Here is a 20,799-nt window from a genome sequence, read left to right on the forward strand (position 1 = left end):
TGATGGATAGGGAGGCCTGGTGAGCTGAGATTCATGAGGTTGCAAAGAGTCGGACATGACTGAGCAACTGAACTGAGCTGAGCTGATGGAACGTCCACTCCCTCTCTGAGAGCACCACTATCCTTACATTTCCACGTGTGCACCGACACTGAACCCTCTCCTCTAGGTCATTCCGCCCCCCCCTCCCCCCGCCGAAGGCTCCATTACATAGGCATGATTGATTAAATAGTGACCATTGGTGATTGTCCATTCAACTTCCAGCCCCTCTTCCCTCTCTGAAGGTAAGTGGGGGTGGGACTGAAAGTTCCAACCCTCTAATCACTTGATTGGGCTTTTCAGGTGGTGCAGTGGTAAAGAATCCACCTGCCATTGCAGGAGATGCAAGAGATGCAGGTTTGATCACTGGGTCAGGAAGATCCCCTGGAGTAGGAAATGGCAACCCACTCCATTATTCCTGCCTGGGAAATCTCTCTCAGGGACAGAGGAGCTTGTTGGGCCACAGTTCATGGGATTATAAAGAGTCGAACATGACTAAATGTACAATCACTCAGTTGGTTCTCCTGACAACCAGCTCTCATCCTTTGTGTGGTCTAAAAGTCACCTAATTAACATACCAAAAGCCACCTTTAATGCTCTCATCACTTAGGAAATTTCAATGGTTTTAGGAGTTCTGTATCAGAAATGAGGAGGAAGCCACATATATATATTCCTTGTTATAAATCACAATATCGCAGCCTCCATCATTGATATTCAGTTTGAATTTAAGACCCTACAGTGCCCTTGCATGTTCCTTATAGCTCCCAGCCCTCAGGGCACATTTCAGGCTCCTCAGTTTAGCCTTTGAGACCCAGCGGGTGTCCTCACAGTGTATGTCTTCAGGCCTGGAAGTTGAACCACCCAATCTCGGTGTGTGATGTCCTCACGCCTCTTTGCCTCCATGCTTTCCAATCCCTTTGCTTGGAATGCCATTCTTCCCTTCTGTTGCCTGGGTAGGTTTTTCCTGTTTTATGAAATAGTTCAAGAGTTATTTCCCCTGAGAAGCCTTTTCTGAATCTCACCATTATGCTCCCTCCCATCTCCAGTTTGGTTTGGTCTTCAACACCACTGCAGAATAATTGTAGATTTGCTTGTCTGCCTTCCTGATGGAGCCAATGGTGGGGGCCACTGACTATTATGAAATAAATACTCTAATAACACAATATCCAACCATTTTCTCATCAGATAATCCACGGCCTTGCTAGGTAAGTGGCTGATAGCCACATTTTACAGACTAAGAAGCAACATTTAGTTGTTTACTTTTTTTGACAAACCTTTATTGACTTCCTGCTTTGTGCCAGACTTACAGGGGCTAAATAGTTTGCCCAAGGTCACCCATTTTAAAAGCTGCAGGAGCCATTTATTGAACTCAGGCCCCTTATATTCCAAGTCTATGCTTTCACTGCTTTGTTTTTTCCTTCTCAGCACAGAGTAGGTGCTCACTAAATGCTTGCTAATAAACAAAAAAATGGATGGATGCAAACTCCTCATGTAGTAGGCAAATGACAGTAAAGCCCTTGTGAATCCATTTCTGCTTTTAAAAAATATAATCTTTACTTCATAAGTTATCCATGGTTTTTAAAAAAATATTTATCTATTGGCCATGCTTCATCTTAGTGCCTGTAGGATCCTTTGAGCAGGGATTGGACCCTGGGCCCTCTGCACGGGAGCACAGTCTTAACCACTGGACCACCAGGGGAGTCCCCATTTCTGCTTTCTTGATTCACCTCCTCTTACACTTGGCTGTGATAACACTACTTGGTGGTGCTTGTGCTTGCATCTTCAAAATAAGGTGCTGCTGAATACGGGGAGCACGTTAGAAAGATGCCAAAGGTAAACACGCAAGTTGCAATAAATTCCTGAGAATTTTCCTTTGGAAGGCAAACAGGACGTGGACTCTTGAGTTTTTGAGTCTGAGATTTCTAGGAATCATTTTTATGGTTTGGGAGTGGAATGCATCGTTTAAGCAAACACAATTAAATCCAAATTACCCATGGCCAGGCAGCTACTTGCTGTCTTTTGGTGTCAGAAAAAGTCAGGCTTTAGAGCTAGAATGTATCTAAAGAAGAGGTATGAAATGGCTTTCTCCTTTTCCTTTCTGTAAATATTCATTTAAAACATGCCAAATTCCTGAGGAGGTTGCCATTTTATTTGTTTGCTTTTCTGATTTGTTAGAATTACATAGCATGAAATCTTGTTTACAAGGCACTGTTCTTTTCTTGAGAAAGATACCCAGGGTTTGCATTCTCAGAATCTAAGTCCAAAAACTAAATACAGCTTTTGGCTCTTTGGGGCACATCTGTGTGTTCCTTAAAATATGCTCATGTTTTTCCTGCTGAAGATTCTTCAGAGACAAAGTGCAGGCAACTTACTGTGACTCGTAATGAGTTGATTTACATGGAGACTGTTTTAAATGCAGTGTATCCGTTGTTACGTAGTATACATGCTAATGTGTCATCTCCATATGGTTGGTACAGGCCATTTGAATAAAGTACCAGATGGAAATCATCGTTTATACAATTTTTTTCCCATCACCTAAATGCAAACAGCAAAATGGAAAGCCATTTTCCATAGCTTCCAAAATAATAATAATAATAATGATAATAATCATGATGATAATAATAATAATAGTAGTGTTAAAAATCCTGACAGATGCCTTCAGAGGGTATGGTATTATAATGACCGTAACTGCTATAATGGGACTCACAGATGGCAGCCGAGGCAGATCAAACCCTTCATTAGTCCTTCTAAAAACTGTCATATACTTTCTCTTCTTTATGGTTCAAAACACAAAAGGCCCTTTGTGCCTTTAGAAACTTAGCTGCAATTTCAACGAAAAAGAGAAGCACATTAGCTGCTTTTATGCATGAGCCATATCATCAGCATAAAAATGAATTTGTAATATTTTGCCACATGTGATGTATTATTGCTGGGCTATGTAAACAATACCGGGCCTGAAATTGAGCCTTGGGGACTCCCTTTACAACTGACAAATTGAGAAACAAGGCCATCAACTCTCACACATTGCATCCGGTGAGTAAATAACTCAGCCAAGATCCATTTCCAGCCCAGTCTGAGATAATCTCTGTCCTGTAATAATAAATCATGGTCAAGGGCGTCAGATGGCCCAGGCAGATCTATAAACCTGTAAACACTGCTATGCTACACAATTTTGATCTCTTTCAAGAGTTCAAGCCAAATCATTCATGAGTTTAATCTCAGCATTGGTTGTAATTACATTCACAGCTCCTGTCTGCCTGTCAAAAACAGCAGGGTTGCTCTTTGGAAATAGTTCAAGGTAGTAGCTGTCTCTCTTTGTTGATTCTTTGGTTTTTCCTTCTACACTCATGGATTCAGCAAAAGTTAGTATCTACACTGAGAATCAGGTCACGGAGACCTGGGGACAAGCTCTGTTGCAGAGGAAGGAAACAGAAAAAGATTACATAGTAAAATGAAATTGCTGAGGCAAAGAATTATCTGTCACAGGACCTGGAACAAAAGTTGGGGCCAGAAATGGCCTGGAGGATGACAAATCTGCTCAGTTCTGCCTCCTGATGGCCTTTCTTCCCTTTGCTTTAGCAGCATATGTCCCTGGGTTCATAGGTTTAACTGTCTGTTTCATGCCTGAGTTGGGTACAGTAGGACAGTTAACACTTGTTGACTGTATAAGGTCAAAGCTGATCTATGAAGCTTAATGTTTGGGCTTTCTGTCTGTATTTAGTTCTTTGTGCATGCATGCATGCTAAGCCACTTCAGTCAGATCTGACTCTTTGTGAATGTGGCCCGCCAGGCTCCTCTGTCCATGGGATTCTCCAGGCGAGAATAATAGAGTGGATCGCAAGGCCCTCCTCCGGGGATCTTCCCAACCCAGGGTTTGAACCCACGTCTCTTACATCTCTTGCATTGGCAGGCAGGTTTGTTACCACTAGCACCACCTGGGAAGTGTTTAGCCTACCCCCAAATTCACAATGTATGCCTCTTCTCATGAGCTTCACACTCAAGGACTCAAGGACCAAAGCTATGGAGCCCAACAGGGGCTACTAAGGGAGGATTTGGAGTTCTAGGGAATATGCAGAATCCTTCTCTGATTATACTCACAGGAGAAGGAATTTGCATTTGTTAAACAAACATAAAATTTCAAGTGCTGTGCTGCCAAGCTTGGGAATGTTCTCTCATTTAATCCTTATGGTAATCCTGTTGGTGGATGATATAATCCTTGTTTAAGAAAGAACAACCTACCCTTGCTGGGGGGAGACCTGGGTTCAATCCCTGGGTTGGGAAGATCCTCTGGAGAAGAAAATGGCAACCCACTCCAGTACTCTTGCCTAGAAAATTCCATGGATGGAGGAGCCTGGTGGGCTACAGTCCATGGGGTCATGAAGAGTCGGACACGACTGAGTAACTTCACGACGAAGAAAGAACAAAACCAAGACCCAAAGAGGCAAAGTAACTTGCCCAAACACACAGAACCCATTGAGGGACAGAGCTGGGATTTGAAATGCTCTTCCTCCTATGCCTTACCTTGGGAGATAAATTTAAGTTATCTCCCAAGAGTGATAGCTTAAATTCATGTGTCCTCTTTGTTCTAAGGATGGATAGGCCAATAGAATTTATGCCAGATTTGGTCAATTAGTAGTAGTGCCTGGCAGAGAAGGCAATGGCACCCACTCCAGTACTCTTGCCTGGAAAATCCCATGGGTGGAGGAGCCTGGTAGGCTGCAGTCCATGGGATCGCTACAAGTCGGACACAACTGAGTGACTTCGCTTTCACTTTTCACTTTCATGCATTGGAGAAGGAAATGGCAATCCACTCCAGTGTTCTTGCCTGGAGAATCCCAGGGACGGAGGAGTCTGGTGGGCTGCCAGTCTATGGGGTCGCACAGAGTTGGACAGGACTGAAGCGACTTAGTAGCAGCAGCAGTAGTGCCTGGAATGCTGAGTTGAGAAAGATGCTTACTGAGAAAGTATCTATGATTGATTATCTCTGTCTGGCATGTATGCTGCAGAGAGAACAGTCATCCACAGACTGAGCTGAGCATATGCTGGCCTTCTCCTTGCGCTTCAAGAGATGGGAATACCAGACCTCCTTACCTGCCTCCTGAGAAATCTGTATGAGAAATCAGATCAAGAAGCAACAGTTACAACTGGACATGGAACAATGGACCGGTTCCAAATCAGGAAAAGAGTACATCAAGGCTGTGTATTGTCACCCTGCTTAGTTTTAACTTATACGCAGAGTGCATCATGCGAAATGCCATGCTGGATGAAGCACAAGCTGGAATCAAGATTGCCAGGAGAAATACCAATAACCTCAGATATTCAGATGACACCACCCTTATGGCAGAAAGTGAAGAAGAACTAAAGAGCTTTTTGATGAAAGTAAAAGAGGAAAGTGAAAAAGTTGGCTTAAAACTCAACATTCAGAAAACTACAATCATGGCATCTGGCCCCATCAATTCATGGCAAATAGATGGGGAAACAATGGAAATAGTGAGAGACTATTTTGGGGGGCTCCAAAATCACTGCAGATGGTGACTGCAGCCATGAAATTAAAAGACGGTTGCTTCTTGGAAGAAAAGCTATGACCAACCTAGACAGCATATTAAGAAGCAGAGACATTACTTTGCCAACAAAGGTCTGTCTAGTCAAAGCTATGGTTTTTCCAGTAGTCATGTATGGATGTAAGAGTTGGACTATAAAGAAGGCTGAGTGCTGAAGAATTGATGCTTTTGAACTGTGGTGTTGGAGAAGACTCTTGAGAGTCCCTGGGACTGCAGGGAGATCCAAGAAGTCAATCCTAAAGGAAATCAGTCCTGAATATTCATTGGAAGGACTGATGCTAAAGCTGAAGCTCCAATACTTTGACCACCTGATGCGAAGAACTGACTCCTTGGAAAAGACCCTGAGGCTGGGAGAGATTGAAGGCAGGAGAAGGGGATGACAGAGGATGAGATGGTTGGATGGCATCACTGACTCAATGGACTTGAGTCTGAGCAAGCTCCGGGAGTTGGTGAAAGACGGGAAGCCTAGCATGCTGCAGTCCATGGGGTCGCAAAGAGTTGGACACAACTGAGGGACTGAACTGAACTGAACTCCCTGGGCTACTAGGGGATGTAGTGTATCTTTTGGTAAAATTGTGCCTGTGAAATCTGTGTTAAGTAGTAATGTATGTCCTGTACATACATCCTGCATCAAGTAGACTGATGCTCATAACTTGGTAGCAAGGTATTGTTCATGTCTTATTGGGAAGAAATTTACATAAAAAGAATGCCTTCCAAATGCTACTATGGAAACTATGAAGTTGTAAGCAATCAGCATTTCAGAGGCTCATATTCTTGGAAGTAGAACACACCTAAAGATGCCCAGGAAATACCTAGTGTATCACACCCTGAAATACTATTTAGAGAAAAATTATTTCCCACCCTGTAGTTGAGTTGCAGAAAAAGTGGTAAGTGAAGGAAGCCTTTGTTGTTCAGTCACCAAGTCAGGTCCGACTCTTTGCAACCCCATAGACTGCAACACACCAGGCCTCCCTGTCCCTTACCATCTCCCCGAGTTTGACCAAATAATTAATATTACAACAAAAACTCCTCCAAACATCAGCTAGTGCTATAATCTATTACCCTTAATTTATTGTGGATTGCTTGCTGGCTACTCTGTTTCCTTTATACACTCACTTAGTTCTTCACCTACTTTGCCCATCCTCCTCAAGACAAACCAACCACTCAGTGGTCCAATGAACAAGCATCTCCACCAAGTACTCTTTTTTTTTAATCTTTTTTTAAATTCATAGACCCCATATTTTAAACACTTTGGTCTAGCAAACAAACTTCAATTAATAATAGAAATTCATTTTTGGATTTTCATTCATTAAAGACTGCCTATCAGAGCTTCTGCTCAGAATATGCCAAGTGTTACCAGGTGTGTTATGTTTCTCCAGCTAAATTCAAAGAGAGTGAGTGTTTTAGATAGTGTGCTTGTATGGTCTTCCTGTGCACACGCTCAGTTGTGTCTGACTCTGCAAACCTACGGACCGTAACCCGCAAGGCTCTTCTGTCCATGGGATTCCCCAGGCAAGAATACTGGAGTGGGTTGTCATTTCCTCCTCCAGGAGATTTTCCCAACCCAGGGATTAAACCTGTGTCTCCCGTGGCTTCTGCATTGCATGCAGATTCTTTCCTGCTGAGCCATTGGAGAAGCCCCTTTGTGGTCTTAACCAGCACAAACATACAAATTCTAATGGGCTTTTCAAAGTGATGGACATTGTGCACTAATTCTCATTATTGCCTTTGAAGACTTTTATCATTAATTCCTGGGTGCCAGGTAGAAATTTTGCAAATACACAATGGTGGTGCTGGCTCCCTAAAAGTAATACCTGTTGATCCTCTTTGTTGGCCAAATTTGATCATAAATTCTAGCTCTTGCTCAGGATAAAATTCTCTATTTCAGATGCTTATTATACACAATTAACATCTTTGATTCTAGGGTCCAGGAAAACAAGGATACCTTTAGTTTAAATTAAATCACCAAAGTTCTTATAGGATTAGTTGCTAGTAGTAAAAGAGACTAGAACTCAGGACAATAGGGATCCCCTACAATTTTAACAATTAGACCACACTTCCTCTCAGATATGATTTTTAAGTCCTTCAAATAAAAATAAATAGGTTTTCTGGCAGTAAGATTTCAGCTTTTGTTTCATTCCCAGTTAGCCTGGAATCCAGCCGTCTAGATGCTTCAGAAAGAGGTGAAGATGGTAAGACCAAATGTTGCTCAAAACCTTGGAGACAAATTTGTTCCAGCATGAAATGGAGTTTTACTAGATTAAGGATTAATATAAGCCGCTTCCCTCAATCCCTCTGCATTATTTCCCACTGCCTAGTGAGCACTGGACTTCCCTGACGCCCCAGATGGTATAAAAGAGTCTGCCTATAATGCAGGGACCCAGGTTCAATCCCTGGGTCAGGAAGATCCCTGGAGAAGGAAATGGCAACCCACTCCAGTACTCTTGCCTGGAAAATCTCATGGATGGAGGAGCCTGGTAGGCCTCAGTCCACAGAGTTGCAAAGAGTCGGACACGACTGAGCGACTTCACTGAGTGAGCACTGGGACTCAAGAGCCAATGTCACACATGCCTTAGGAATTAAACTTCACGAATTTAGTTACAAACCATGCTTATTATTTGGATTCTTCCAATGACAGAAGGAAGGATCTTCCTTTTGGACTAAACCTAAAAGAAGTGAAAGTTCTATGGTAAAAGTGATTCCCAGACTGTTTTTGCTTTATAAGCTGATCAAGCTGATCCTAACAGTCTCCTAAGCACATTACCCTCCTCCCTCAATGGTGTTCTCGACTAAGCATCTTCCTAACAACATGTTCCAAGTGGTTTCAGATGGACTGACACCAGAGCAGATTGGAGAGGAGATTTTTTTAAAAAATCTTTGTGAAAAAAAAGGAACTGGAAGGGACTTAAGTGTAAACATCATCAAAATAAATTAGAAGAGACCTTTAAAAATTATCACTTGCCATTATTTAATCAGGACAATGAGATTACCAACCTAGTAAGAGTCGTTCAACAAGACTACTAAGAGGGTTGCAAGAAGCCGCAGAGGAAGGAGCCCACAGTGGGATTTTTTTTTCAGAACCTGGTTTACTGTCCTCAGTGTCTAAACTTTAAAGAATTTAGGAGGACAGCGAAGTGCAACTATGTCTGAAGAACCACCTAAGAAGTCCAGAGGCTGTTGATGGCTCAGTCACTGCAGACCCAAAATAAACGGACAGATTTCAGAGGCATCAAATTTGTGATCAACTGGGATTCAGAAAATGAAGAGTGTGTGAACCAGTGAAATTTTGTAACCTCGTAAAGAAAAGGAGGACATCAACTCCTCAGAATGGTACCAGATACGACTGAGATTCAGACAGGTGTTTACCAGCTGCCGTTCAGGCATAATCTAGCTTGGAAGTTCCATCCTGCTGCAGAAATTAAGAACACTGCATTGTACCTCTCTGACTTTCTTTCCCTGGGGCTGTATCTGGCCTGGATGTAAAGATGTTTGGAGGAGACCATAAATCTAGCCCATGACCCTGGCTTCAGTCCAGTTTCACTCACCTCCCTAAATTAGGTCTCAGAGCAACTTGAGCTTAATGCAGGGGAAGATAATTCTTCTGCCTGTGGAAAGCGTTAGATGATGACAAAGATTAGATGACAAAGCCTGGTTGTAAAATCTCTCTAAGGATTAGGAAGAAAGATTTAGACCAGTTGTGTGTCTGCTGATTATAATAGAGATATGATCAGTCCCATAAGCCTCAATTTTACTTTTTTTTTATTTGGTTATATTACTTGGTTTGCAGGATCTTAGTTCCCCAACCAGGGATTGAACCTCAGTCCCTGGCAATGAAAGCTCCAAGTTCTAGCCACTGAACCACCAGCGAATTCCCTCTGCATCTTTAAAATGAGGAGATAGTAATAGTTACCTTAATAGGTGGTTGCGAGGATAAAATGAGTCATGTAGGTAATGCCCCAGCTACACTGCTGTCAGTGGTCCCCAAATGATGAACTATGGAGAGAGGTTCCCTATCTTAGAAGTGAGAGATTCCAACTGATGGATTTGCGAAGACTCTCTTTCTCATGTTCTCTTTCACTCTGTATACACACACACACACAAACATGCAAGTCTACAGGTATTAAGGAAAGTGTTCCTTTAAAGCTGTGGTACTTAAACTTTCAGAGCTAGGTGAAAGCTACAACCCTTCTGTATGGACAGCTACTAGATTCAGAATGATTTTTAAAGGACTGAATGATGGAAATTGAAATGCAGAACCAGGTTTTCAAGGTTCTAAAATGTATCATTGTTGTGATCATTGTTTTCAGCTTTATCATGCATGCTTGTCCTGAGCCTAGCCAGTGAAATGACATTGCAAAGTTCATGGTTCCTGTGCTTCTGATACAATAATGCTATGATAATTTTCAAGCACTGTACTAAGTGTTACACACACAAGAACTCATATACCTTTTGGCTAAGCCCCCAGCTGATGGTTACTTTTTGTCTCCTCACTTTAATGATAAGGAAATTGAGGTTCCGTTCAGTTCAGTCACTCATTCATGTCCAACTCTTTGCAATCCCGTAGACTGCAGCACGCCAGGCTTTCCTGTCCATCACCAACTCCTGGAGCTTGCTGACTCGTGTCCATAGAGTTGGTGATGCCATCCAACCGTCTCATCCTCTGTCATCCCCTTCTCCTCCTGCCTTCAATCTCTCTCAGTATCAGGATCTTTTCCAAGGAGTCAGTTCTTCGCATGAGGTGGTCAAAGTATTGGAGTTTCAGCTTTAGCATCAGTCCTTCCAATGAGTATTCATGACTGATTTCATTTAATATTGACTGGTTGGATCTTCTAGCAGTCCAAGGGACTCTCAAGAGTCTTCTCCAACACCACAGTTCAAAAGCATCAATTCTTCGGCACTCAGCCTTCTTTGTAGTCCACCTCTCACATCCATACATGACTCCTGGAAAAATCATAGCTTTGACTAGATGAACCTTTGTTGGCAAAGTAATGTCTGCTTTTTAATGTGCTGTCTAGGTTGGTCATGGCTTTTCTTCCAAGAAGCAAGTGTCTTAATTTCATGGCTGCAGTCACCATCTGCAGTGATTTTGGAACCCCCCAAAAATAAAGTCTCTCACTGTTTCCATTGTTTCCCCATCTATTTGCCATGAAGTGATGAGACTGGATGCCATGATCTTAGTTTTCTGAATGCTGAGTTTTAAGCCAACTTTTTCACTCTCCTCTTTCACTTTCATAAAGAGGTTCTTTAGTTCTTCTTCACTTTCTGCCATAAGGGTGGTGTCACCTGCGTATCTGAAGTTATTGATATTTCTCCCAGCAGTCTTGATTCCAGCTTGTGCTTCATCCAGCCCAGCATTTTGTGTGATAGACTCTGCATATAAGTTAAATAAGCAGGGTAACAATGTAAAACCTTGATGTACTCCTTTCCCAATTTGGAACCAGGCTGTTCTTCCATGTCCAGTTATAACTGTTGCTTCTTGACCTGCATACAGATTTCTCAGGAGGCAGGTAAGGTGGTCTGGTATTCCCATCTCTTTTAGAATTTTTCACGGTTTGTTGTGATCCACACAGTCAAAGGCTTTGGCACAATCAATAAAGCAGAAGTGGATATTTTTCTGGAATTCTCTTGCTTTTTCAATGATCCAACAGATGTTGGCAATTTGATCTCTGGTGCCTCTGCCTTTTCTAAATCCAGCTTAAACATCATGGTTCATATAATGTTGAAGCCTGGCTTGGAGAATTTCGAGCATTACTTTGCTAGTGTGTGAGTTGAGTACAATTGTGCAGTAGTTTGAGCATTCTTTGGTATTGCCTTTCTTTGGGATTGGGATGAAAATCGACCTTTTCCAGTCCTGTGGCCACTGCTGAGTTTTCCAAATTTGCTGGCATATTGAGTGCACCACTTTCACAGCATTATTTTTTAGGATTTGAAATAGCTCAACTGGAATTCCATCACCTCCCCTAGCTTTGTTCATCGTGATGCTTTCTAAGGCCCACTTGACTTCACATTCCGGGATGTCTGGCTCTAGATGAGTGATCACACCATTATGATTATCTGGGTCATGAAGATCTTTTTTTAATATAGTTCTTCTGTGTATTCTTGCCACCTCTTTTAATATCTTCTGCTTCTGTTAGGTCCATACCATTTCTGTCCTTTATTGTGCCCATTTTTGCATGAAAATTTCCCTTGGTATCTAATTTTCTTGATGAGTTCTCTAGCCTTTCCCATTCTATTGTTTTCCTCTATTTCTTTGCATAGATCACCGAGGAAGGCTTTCTTATCTCTCCTTGCTATTCACTGGAACTCATTCAAATGGTGTATCTTTCCTTTACTCCTTTGTCTTTCTCTTCTTTTCTCAGCTATTTGTAAGGCCTCCTCAGACAACCATTTTGCCTTTTTTCATTTCTTTTTCTTGGGGTCGGTCTTAATCACTGCCTCCTGTACCATGTCACAAACTTCCATTCATAGTTCTTCAAGTACTCTGTCTATCAGATCTAATCCCTTGAATCTATTTGTCACTTCCACTGTATGATCAAAAGGGATTTGATTTAGGTCATACCTAAATGGTCTAGTGGTTTTCCCTACTTTCTTCAATTTAAGTCTGAATTTTGCAAGAAGGAGTTCATGATCTGAGCCACAGTCAGCTCCCGTTCTTGTTTTTGCTGCCTGTATAGAGCTTGGCCAAGCTTATAGAACCAGTATGTGCAGACCTAGGATTTGAACTCAGGTCTGTGTGAATCAGACCCCAGGTTCTTATCACTCCTTTTCTTCACTGCCTCTCATTGTGCCATGCTGATGGGAATGGCAAGCATATGATGCTCCAATACTGACTTGGGGCTGAACTTCAGAATGAGAACTTGGGGAAATGGGCTGTCATGTGACCTGTCAAAGACTTGCCTGTTCTTTCTTTTCTGGAAGAGAGGTATCTTGTCATACCAAGCTCAACAGGGTGAAGACTTGGCCCTTCTTTTTGAACTTATCTTGCCTTCATTTTATTTCATGACCCTGGCTGCTCTTCCCTTGTAATTTAGGAAGAGTCATTAAAAGTTCATCTCTGCCCTATAGTAGTCAAGTCAAAAGCACAGGCAGATTCTCCCTGTGAGTTGCAAATTTGTTGAGAATCTTGTATTTGATAACTTTTCAATCTTGTCCACCACCACCCCGCTACCCGCCCAGTATGAAGTGGATGTTCTAACCGCCATTCTGCAGGTGAGGAAACCAAAGCTCAGACAGATTACTAAACTTACCTGAAGTCAGATAGCTAGTTGGTAGGCAAACTGGCATATAGATCTTAGGTCTAACTGAACACAATACTCTTGCTTTTTACTTATGCCGTATCCCAACACTCTAATGCAATGGTCCTCAACCAGTGGCAATTTGGCCCTGCAGACAACACTTGGAAGTGCCTGGAGACATTTTTTTTGGTCAAAATTGGGGGCAGCTACCAGCAACTAGTAGATGGAGACCAGGGATGCTACTGAAGATTCTACAATGCACAGGAGAGCCCTCCACAACAAAGAACAATCATACTCAAATATTAATGGTACCAAGGTTGAGAAATCCTGTTCTGAAGGCAGCAGGGGAAGCTGTATGGTGTAGTAGAGAAAAGAACAAGCTTACAGCTCCTAGGCCAGCCACAGGGAGTATCTTATCCCTCAGCTCTGCAGGTGAGATCTAATTACCTTCATTTCGCACACAGGGAAACTGAAGTTCAGAAAAGTTAAGCAACTTGCCCAAAATCACACAATGAGCAATCATGGGAGGTGAAATTCAAATGAAAGCCTCCTGATCAAACCCAGAGGTTTTCTCCTTTATCATAATTGCACCCTCCTGGATTCTTGCTTTTCTCTGTGAATTTTTAGACTTTTAGTCTACCTGTACATTGTTTAGCTGGGTAAATGGTTATCAAACTATAACCTGCTCCAGGTTTACAGGAGGTTTGGTGAAAACATGAATTGCTGGACCCTACCCCCAGAGGTTCTGATTCAGCGGGACCAGGGCAGGACTTGAGAATTTGCCTTTGTAACAGGCTCTCTGTGCTGCTGCCGCCGCCGCTGCTGGCCTGGGGGCCACGCTCTGAGAACTGCTGTGTTAGGTCCTAAGTGTGTTTTCTTTTCTTCTCTTGTCTGGGGGGGAGGGGGAGGGTCATGTCCTATCCCCCCCTTGCCTCTCTCTCTCACAACTGTCCGGGGACACAGCGTGCTGAATGCATAGCCTGGCTCCCGTGGACAAGCTGAGGCTGACAGGCCTGTGAAATATTAGTGGAACATGTGAAACCCACAGCCTTACGAGTGCTCACTGCAGAGCTCAGCCAGATTACATGCACTATTGGTCCAAGCAGTCCCTGCAGTCTCCCGGGAGTGAATTAAAATCATTTGCTGGTGACATAGGTGGATGGGCTGGTTCTGAGTCGGGTCTAATCTGGGTCAGAGAGCACAGACTGATCTGTCATCTGAAACACTGAAATCTCCTCCTGGCGTCTCCTGCAGGACTGCGGCTGCCCTCTGTGCACAGAGGCAAGAGGGTGGAGGTGCAGATGGAGGCCTCTGTCCCCTGTCCCTGTGTCTGGCAGCTGTTCCCCTCACGGGGTGGCTGCTTCAGGCAGCAGTAGGTGGTCTGCTTCAGGAGTTGGGAAGTCAGGCTTCTCACAGCCCTGGGGGTTTCCTACAGTTTATTACCTCTGAATACTTGAAACATCTGATGTGCTTGAGGTCCAGGAATTTGTGATGAATGTACAATCAAGACATATGCTGCACTCAAACCAGCACGAAGTAGGCAAAAGAGGGAGAGATAGAAATTAGTATTTGTTGTTGTTGTTATTGTTCAGTTGCTAGGTTGTAGCCAACTCTTTGCAACCCCATGGACTGCAGCACTCCAGGCTTCCCAGAAATTAGTATTTATTGAGCTTGATTGTGTGCAAGGCATTGTGCTTGATGCTTTACAATCATCTCATTTTATTAATCCTCATAATAGTTTTGCAAGTTAGGTATTCTTACGGCATGAAGAGATCAACTGACTTACCGAAGCCCATGAACCTTGTAAGTGGGGTCACCAGGACTTGAACCCAAGGTAAATTTGACTCCAACAGCTGTAATCTTTCCAGTTAATGACAGAGAGAGAGAGAGACAGAGAAAACGCTTGAAAACTTGAGGTTCAAAGGAGATGGGAGTGCTTTATGTCTAGTGATTTACTTTGTAGTTCTTAGGCCAGTCATGGCTTTATCAAGCCTTTGTCAGATTACTTCAGAAAATCACTTTCTCTATTGTGTGGTGCTGAGAAATTAGAATGAGGGGAAATGCATTAGTGATGCTGTAAGGGATTTGATTTCCATCCTTAGGTAAGTGACTTGTGAAGTGAATATTCCCCTCAGAGCTTTGTAGAAGACACAGTAAATTCCAGAACTACTAATAGAGTTTTGGAAGAGGGAGAATATAAGATATTAAGGAGCTGAGACTTGTTTAGAGTAGAAATGCAACTTGTTCTCCTTTCAACCAAAATTTGCCGTCTTAGATCTAGACAGAACTCCACTGCTCTTTTTCTTTCTTGAATAGGAAAAAGAAATCAACTTGTTTCCTATAGTTTCCCTGACTTGTGAAAAAAAAGTCAGAATAGGTCTTTGCAATGTTATCCCATCCAAGAAGAAGATGAAAGAAGCATGAACCCAAGTGATCTGTTAACCCACTCTCTCTGTGGTCCCCAATGCATGGGTCTTCACTGCAAGTAGGAAGGGCATTTGGATTGGTAAGACTTTTTTACATTCACTCATCTGGAGCAAATTGTGATAGCCATAGGACAGGCAGAACCAAACATTTAAACCACTGTTGTGAATAATTGGCCTTGAGCCTCCTAATCCCATAATATGCTTAGTGGTGTCTGCAATAGGCCTGACTTCCAGCACTGGCCAATTGAAATTAGACCCAATTCACAATATAATTAATAATACCTTTCATTACTTAATGCCTTTTACAGCCCTGTAAAGCATTTTCAGTCACATTATCTCATATAATCCTCAGAACCACTCACTGAAGAAGATATTTTAATTTTCAGTTTATAGACAAAGACACCAAGCTTTGAAAAGTTCACACAGTTGGTAAGGGGCAAAGTCCCAACTCAAATTTAAACCTGAGTCCTATCTGACTTAGGCTTGTTCACTACATTTCTATCTGCCTCTTTGTTTTGTAAGGTTGACTGCTGATTAGATTTGTTTAAAATAGCTTTTCCCTGATACAAAATAAACACATATTCTTATTGAAAATATAGAAAAATCAGTAAAGGAACTCTTCACCTTAATTATACAACCGGTGTCAACATTTTGCTGTATTTTTTTCTGTACATATTGAGTCAGCACCTCTTCATTTTGACTGAGGTCAGATTGCATGTACGTGCTTCCATTTTCTCTCCCCAGGTGGCCCTAGCAAGATTTGTTTTTCTTTTTTAAAAAATTATTTTTAATTGAAGGATAATTGTTTTACAATATTGCGTTGGTTTCTCCCATACCTCAATATGAACCAGTCATAGGTACACATATGTCCTCTCCCTCTTGAACCTCCCTCCCACCTCTCACCCCTCCCCATGTCCCTAGGTTGTTACAGAGCCCTGGTCTGATTTCCCTGAGTCATACAGCAAATTCCCATTGGCTGTCTACTACATATGGTAGTGTATACGTTACCATGCAACGCTCTCCGTTTGTCCCGTCCTCTCCTTCCTGCCCACTCCCCGTCCCATGTCCATAAGTCTGTTCTCTATGTCTATATCTCCATTGCTGCCCTGCAAATAGGTTCATTGGTTCCATCTTTCTAGACTCCGTGTATATATACGTTCGTATACAATGTTCGTTTTTCTCTTTCTGACTCATTTCAGTCTGTATAATAGGCTCTAGGTTCATCCACCTCACTAGAAATGACTCAGATGCATTCCTTTTTATGGCCTAGCACTATTTCTAAAGCCTAAAAATTGCTCTGAGGGATCTGCTGTGTGGATGGAGGGATAGAATTATGAATGCATGCACACACAGGTGTACGAAAGACTTAGAAGGTATTGTCTCTGTCTTTGAAATGGCTGCCATCTAAATATTACAAGACTAACTTTTATTCATGCAGCAAATTTTTGGAACAAAAACACAATGAAGCAACTAAATCAGGAGTTACTAATATGATAACGTGTGTCGTGTGTAAGTGTTGAGAATGGGATTGGACAGCACAAATTGGGACTAGTAAAGACAAGAGTTTCTGGGCAACACAATCTTTAATTAAATTTTAAGAGAAATGAGGCCTGTGGTTGGCAGAGAGTTGTATGGTTCTTTAGTCTTTTCCAATTGTGTCACTATTACCTGAAAATTTGGAAGTTACTTATATTCTAACAATTTTCCTTTGGCATTTGGGTCCCTTGAGTGGGAGCATAGTACATCTAGTGGTCCTAGGAAACCTATTCTTTTAATCCATTTATTGAAAATATAAATGTGACCTATGTTTCTGAAGAGTGCTATTTTCTAAGCATTTATGGAAATATACAAAGAAACAAAAATAGGTTTTTTTATTATTATTTAAGCTTTGGTAAAAAGAAATCGTGCAACCTAAATAATTTACAGATTAAAAAACTGAGTGTTAAGAAAGAGGTCAGCTTTGTTGATTTTAGAAGAATGATTTATGGGTCTACTTAGCTTTAAAAATCCTGCTGTGACATTTCGGGAACATGCTTTTCCATTGATAAGTAATGCTGTAGTGTGATAGATGAGGAACAATAGCATAAGTTTGGCCAAATAGCTATTCTTATATTTGGTTAACAGATAAAGAAGTCAGGTGATACTTTCCACCAGTGTGTTGTGCAATACTGTAAAACAACAGCTCTGAGATTTAGCATAGAAAGTGAAAAATCCCCAGGGAAACTCTAGGCTGGTCATTAGAAAAGGGCATCCAGCATCAGCTGGATTCCTTAAATACCTTTGCCTATGGTTTTCATGATTTAGTAGAATGTGCACAGACTTTGAAGTCAGATCTGTGTTCAAATCCCAGCTCCGTTACTCTGTAGATGTGAGCCTTTGGAGACGTTACTTGGCCTTTATAAGCCTGTTCCTTTACTCTCTAGAAAGGGTTAGCAATAGCTGTGTCACAGGGCTGTTGAGAGGATGAACATAGTTGCTTGTGTAGAGAGGCTTACATAAAACCTGATGCCTAGTGGACCCTCGATATATCCATTCATTCAACAAACATTTTGCACACTGTTAGAGGCTGCACAGCACAAGAATGGCAGACGGTCTCTGCCCTGACAGAGCTAACATTTTAGTGGGAAAGACAGACTCAAAATAAAAGTAGACAGATAAGTATATATAATCACCATAAATTTAGTCAAATGTTAAAAAGATTCCAAATGCAGAGACTGATATTTGGAGTAAGAGTGAAACTGTGTCCCAGGTAGGACAGAGAATGCTTTTTGAACAGGCAACTTGAACAGAGAGCTAAAGCATGTGAAAGAGCCAGCCATGGAAGAGTAAGGGGTCAGCCTTATGAGCAGAAAGAGTGGCCTGTGCAGCAACATCACCTGAGGCAGGCATTACTGTTCTGGGAACTGAACAAGACCAACGGGACATGGCCTGGAGAACAAAGAGGTGAACTGCTTTGGAAGAACAAGGTAGGAGTCAGCAAGGATGGGTCAGGCATGGCCTTGGTAGAGAGTCTAGGTTTCATTCTAAGTACGATTTGGGCTTCCCTGGTGGCTCAGACAGCAAAGAATCCATCCTCAATGCAGGAGAACCAGGTTCAATCCCTAGGTCAGGAAGATCCCTTGAAAAGGGAATGGCAAGCCACTCCCATATTCTTGCCTGGAAAACCCCATGGACGGAGGAATCTGGTGGGACACAGTCCATTGGATTGCAAAGAGAGGACACAACTGAGCGACTAACACACTTTAAGTACGATTTCATCATTTGTGTTATTCCCTTCCCATTGTAATTTCAACCATTATATAGCATCAAGAACCTGCCAACTGTCATCCAATTTTGCAGGAATTCCAAGGAGCATGTGCTCCAAAGATTAGAGGAGAAATACTAGGGTGGTGAGAAAGTGTATCCTGTTGTGAACTTAAGCCTCTGGAACCTGCAGTGAGAGGCTACTAGCCCAGCATTTATTTCACTACCGCACAATGCGTCAGAGCTGCCAAGGCTTTGGAGCTCCTCCCATCCTGTTGCTTCATTTTATAGATGCAAAAGATCTTCCTGAGGCATGCGCTTAAGGTAACTGGGAGAGATTTAAGTGTTAATTTATTGACAGTCTTTTGTTTTCTAGGAAGGGTGTTCAGTACTTTCTTCTTTAGCAACCTCGGAGAAGGCAGTGGCACCCCACTCCAGTACTCTTGCCTGGAAAATCCCATGGATGGAGAAGCCTGGTGGGCTGCAGTCCATGGGGTCGCTAAGAGTCAGACATGACTGAGCGACTTCACTTTCACTTTCCACTTTCATGCATTAGAGAAGGAAATGGCAACCCACTCCAGTGTTCTTGCCTGGAGAATCCCAGGGACGGGGGAGCCTGGCGGGCTGCCGTCTATGGGGTCGCACAGAGTCAGACATGACTGAAGCGACTTAGCAGCAGCAGCAGCATAGGTCCCTGAAAGACAGTCATTTTAGTCAGATTTCCCATATAAGAAAGATGAGTCAATTGGTTAAGAAAGTGACCCATTGGTGCAACTATTTTGGCAAATAATTTAGTTTTATTCTGTTAAATTGAACTTTCACTGGCAAGCCCAGATTTTTACTTTTTGTTATATTCCTAAAGGAAATTTGTATATGAGAGCCCCAAGAGACACGTATAAGAGTGTTCAAAGAAGTGTTGTTCTTAGTAGCAAAGAACTATGAATAATCCAAATCCCTATCCCTAAGGAAATAGATAGAGAAAGTATGATATAATCACACAATGGAATATTACCCATCAGTGAAGCGGAGTGACTTACAACCACCCCAGCAATATGGATTTCATTCAATATAGTGTTAAATGAAAACTAGTCCCAAATGACTTTTTATAATATTATACTCTTCTTATAAAGTTCAAAAGCAAGTAATCTAAATATATTATTTAAGTATATATGTATATGTGATCAAACAAAATTATTTTTGTTGTAAAGATTTGTGGTCTTCAAACATTTTGATCATGCACCTAATCAGTAAACATCTTTTGAACATTCATTCCTAATATCTGAGAATTTATTGATAAACTGTCTACAGCTACTATTATTAATATGTCTATTTTTTCTTCTTTTAAAGTAAAATTAAATATAAATGAAAGTTTGAATGATTGATTTCTCCTCATACTCCAAAGGATTGTCCTGTTTATCCCACTTTGGGGAGATATATAGATCACTAAATCATATTAGAAAACACTTATATTTCAAAGTCTTACCTATTTGATGTTAGTCAAATAGTCTCAACTATTTGATGTTCATGACATCCCTAAGTGGCAGAATGGGCAGGCAGTGTTTTTCCAAATCACCAGTGGGGAAAGTGAAGCCCAGAGAATTCTTGGTTCTCTCATAACATTACCAAGAATGTGGCAGAGTTTGGAGTAGAAGCAAGAAGGTCCAACCCTTCCAATGGGTTTCTCACTCTGTATTTGGGAACTTTTAGGCTAATACCAGGGCTTCCCAGGTATTTTTGCCTATATTCTTGCCTGGAGAATCCCCATGGACAAAGGAGCCTGGCAGGCTACAGACCATGGGGTTGCGAAGAGTCAGACATGACTGAGCAACCAAACACAGCACAGCCTAATACCAACAGCCTCATGTGATTCTTAAAGTCAGGTCAGCCTGACTTCAAATTCTAGCTCTAGTGCTTAGTTGCTCTGTGTGCTCAAATGGGTCACCCAATCTCTCCAAATCTCAGTTTTCTCATCTGTAAAATGGAGATAATCTTACCTGCTCCACGTGGTAGTTGTAAGGAAAAAAACAAGACCAAATAGTTTAAAACTTATAGGGAGGACAAGATAGTCAATAAAGGTTAGTTTTCTTTTCCTTCTTATTCCCACTTCTTTCTCTCATTATATTGACATAGGTGATTTAGCAATTTTTGGAAACAGAAGAGGAAGCAGTAATTATAAACAGCATATAAAATACAGTTTTCTAAAATATAAATAAAATAAGTTTATTTAATATAAATATATTAGATAATATCAGATCAGATCAGTCGCTCAGTCGTGTCCAGCTCTTTGCGACCCCATGA

The sequence above is a fragment of the Bos grunniens genome, chromosome 4 (genome assembly GCF_055505025.1).
Source record: "Bos grunniens cultivar Pamir isolate PY7600 chromosome 4, Bosgru_T2T1.0, whole genome shotgun sequence".
NCBI classification, from domain to species: Eukaryota; Metazoa; Chordata; class Mammalia; order Artiodactyla; family Bovidae; genus Bos; species Bos grunniens.